General features: G+C 42.2%; 1 long non-coding RNA gene across 1 annotated transcript; it reads right to left on the bottom strand.

Annotated features, from left to right (window-relative positions):
* LOC124165934 lies at positions 1-2,234 on the bottom strand. The gene is made up of 3 exons (XR_006866360.1): positions 2,154-2,234; positions 1,928-2,066; positions 1-232 (listed from the first exon to the last, which is right to left on the bottom strand). It is a non-coding gene; the product is annotated as an uncharacterized LOC124165934 (long non-coding RNA).
* Between the last annotated feature and the right edge of the window lie 1,330 nt (positions 2,235-3,564).

Here is a 3,564-nt window from a genome sequence, read left to right on the forward strand (position 1 = left end):
TACCTGCGACAAGTGATGCAATTCTACCTACATTTAATAAAAAACTAATGTAAACTTAAGTAGCCAATAATGCACAGTTTTATGAAATAAAGGACCAAATGGTTTATTGCATTACACACAACACAAATTACAGTTACTGAAAACTTAAAATTTCATTCACTGACTCTCTCCGTCTGATAGTGTGTTTTCCGTCTCTGGCACACTCCTCTTCCTGGCTTTCTTTGGCCCATCTCTGAAATAAATAAAAAATTAGGTATTTTTTTTCGATATTTAAAATTTTTAAAATATTTTAGTTGACTCGGTAAAGATTTTACAGGGGCACAAATATGATTGTTTTGAACCATTTGGCAGATCTTTAGTGGGTGCAGAGTTGTATTCAAACAATAATATCTCAAAAATTATTTGCATTAGGCCTAAAATATAATTAAAATTTTAAATGGAGAGCATGGTTGACTTGGAATGACCCAGTAGCACTAATTTTCACTTACAAGGAGACGTTGCCGAAGTGATGTCAAGAATTTAGGTGAAATCAGTTTTGTTAGAAAGTAGACACTTAGATAGGAATACGGTTTAGGGCTTTCGTCCAAATACGCCTGGGTTCGAGAGAAAAAAGTTTCCCTGGTTCGAGTCGTCCTGCGAGTAGATCTTCCCCTTCTACCTATACGATCAATTTTGAATACTTCAAGTGAGCATTCAAGACAGCATGTTTAAAATCATTTGCTTTAGAAATAAGTTCCCTTAACTTTGGCACAACAGTTCTATCACTCCCGCTTTATTGAGTCTTGGTAATAGAAAGAAACATTCGAGGTAAGGGTTAGTTAGGGAAATGAATATGAATTTAGCGCATATTCTCCAAAGGCCGCCAATAAAAATAGGTTAAAGCAAGTAAATCAACAACTCTGACGAACATGGAAAAGTTGACCAAAAAATAGACATTTTGGAATAAAAAATGATTATTTGTTATCATGTACAGGTCCTTATTATGCTTGTGTTCATTAATAAGACATTCTACGCCAATGTTTTGGAACTTTAATATGTTCCATCATCAGGGCTACAAAGTAGGAATCAAAAATAGTACAACCTTCATTTTACAGTGATAGTTTACCATGTTGGGAGGGGTGATTACCTTAGACTAAGTGTTAAGCTGAGTTCCTTACTACTGTTTCATGTTAGGATGAAAAATGCACCAGTTGTAGTGAGCGTAAGGCATGATGCCTCTTGAGAAACCACTATTGAAGACCTCTAAGAGTCATTTGTACACCAAATATCATTCTTCATTTGTTTTGACAATGGAGTAACCAGTATTTTTAACATATACAATAATAAACGTTACAATATCAACAGTTTCCAAAATGAATAAAGATATAAAAGTGTGAAAAAAAAACAGAAAGTTGTGTCAAGTAGTTTTTTAGCCTTGATGATGGAACATATTAGTTCCAAAACGTTGGCATAGAATGTCTTATCATTGAACACAATCATAATAAGGACCTGCACTCGATAACAAAAATACATTTGAAAATCAAGAGGTCGAGAAAGAAAACACATTAAAGAATATTAAAAAAATCGCCATCACGCAGGACTGAACGTCTGACCTTGTAGTCCAGAGTGCAGTATGACACTAAATTGGATGTTAACAATAATGCCAACGTTTAGACTATATTTAACATATCCGTATTTTTAACTTTAGAAATGCTTTTTTCTCACGAACACCGGCGTAAATGGATGAAAGCCCTTCACCGTATTCCTCTGTATGTGTCTACTTTCTAGCAAAAATGGTTTCATCTAAATTCCTAACATCACTTTGGCAACGTCTGCTTGTTAGAAAAGGTAACAAGGCATGACAGTTTCACCAGTAAAAATCCAGATAAGATTTTCAATTTCAATATGCCTTAAGTTAAAGTAATAACTAATAAGAAATGGAACATACTCGCTGCCATTTTTTTTCCGGTAGTAGCCCTGTGACTTCCTCTCCGTCCGGAAATAATTTCTCCTCATCTCATTGTACACTGTAACAGGCCTCTTCATTTCCTCCACCTTTTTCTCGTCAAACCTTTGTACTGTGTATGCTGAAATCACAATAATTTAATAATAAACTGCTGGGATTTTAAGAACATACTTTATAATTATATGTAAAGTAACTATGAGTCACTTACCCGCAATGGCATCTAAGATCTCCTTATTCTGGTCACATTTGCCAGTAAAACGAATGATATTATCTTTAGGTATTAGGCCCCGCACGGGGGGAGGAGAGTTATCTCTTCCTTTGGGGAGCCGCGCCCCCACGGACCCGAGCCCACCGGGGAGACAACCTCGTCAAAAAACCCTTCGCACGCTAGGATAGCGTCCAGACAGCATGTGACTCTGCTGTGCTGAGTAGCCGATACATCTGGCGTCCAGATTCACCCACGTGTTTGCCGTGCGTGGAGACCCGTACAAGGGGGAGAAGGGGATCCTGGTGGGTGAGTTCTCCGGCTCCCAGCTGGGCGTCGGAAACCCGGTATGGGCCGGAGTTCAATACCCCACTTCGGCCCTGGATTCCCCGAAAAACGGGCGGCCGAGAAGAGCCCAGCTCGGTCAATCGGCTCCTGGCGGCTGGGGAGCTTGGCGGCTCCTTCCGAGCGTACGCCAGGACGGGTTAGTGCTGGAGATATGGGGGTCTCCGTAGGGCGGCCGAAGGTGCGTGGGTTCGGAGGGCCCCCGCGCTGGAGGTTCTAACCCAAAAGAGACCCCCTATCAAAGGTTCCTATATCCCTTGGGTAGCCCTGGCGACCACACCGGATCTCGGTGTGGCGTCCCGAATGTGTGGCTCCGTGGTGGGTGGGGAGCCCAGGGGATGAATTATGTTCTTACTTTCATGGAGACGATTACTCTTCCTCCACCAAAAAGATCCCGCCCGGACACGGGCGGAGGAGAAAAGTCTTTTGAAAGCTCGAAGCGTTTTTTGTCTATGAAATGCGCCAAAGAAGGTGACACTCTGAAAAAGGTGTCTCCCTTTTTCATAAAAAAAGCTATGCAATCGATAATTACTGGAGAGCCAAATTCGGTGAAAAAACTAAGAGATGGTACCCTACTAATAGAGACTGCGAACAACATCCAAGCTGAAAAATTGCTTAAAACTGAAAAATTACACGACATCCCAGTTAAAGTCGAGATCCACCGCACTCTAAATACCTCTAAGGGAGTAATAAGTCACTACGACCTTCTTTACGTGGAACCAGAAGAGATCAAGAGAGAGATGGCCCCCCAGGGCGTCATCGACTGCCGCAGACTGACTACGAAGCGAAACGGTGAAGTGATAAATACCACGTCAGTAATTCTCACGTTCGCTCTAGACAAACTGCCCGTTAAAGTCTTCTTAGGATACGAATCTGTAACTGTGCGACCATTCTTCCCTCAACCGATGCGCTGCTTCCAATGCCAAAAATTCGGCCACATCGCACCGCGATGTGAGGGCAAGGCCACCTGCCCGCGCTGCGGCAAGGACAAGCACGATGGGGACAAATGTGCGGAAGCGGCCTGCTGCGTGAATTGCGAGGGTACCCACGCGGCTTACTCTCGCGATTG

Source organism: Ischnura elegans, chromosome 9 (assembly GCF_921293095.1).
Source record: "Ischnura elegans chromosome 9, ioIscEleg1.1, whole genome shotgun sequence".
In the NCBI taxonomy this organism is placed as follows: domain Eukaryota; kingdom Metazoa; phylum Arthropoda; class Insecta; order Odonata; family Coenagrionidae; genus Ischnura; species Ischnura elegans.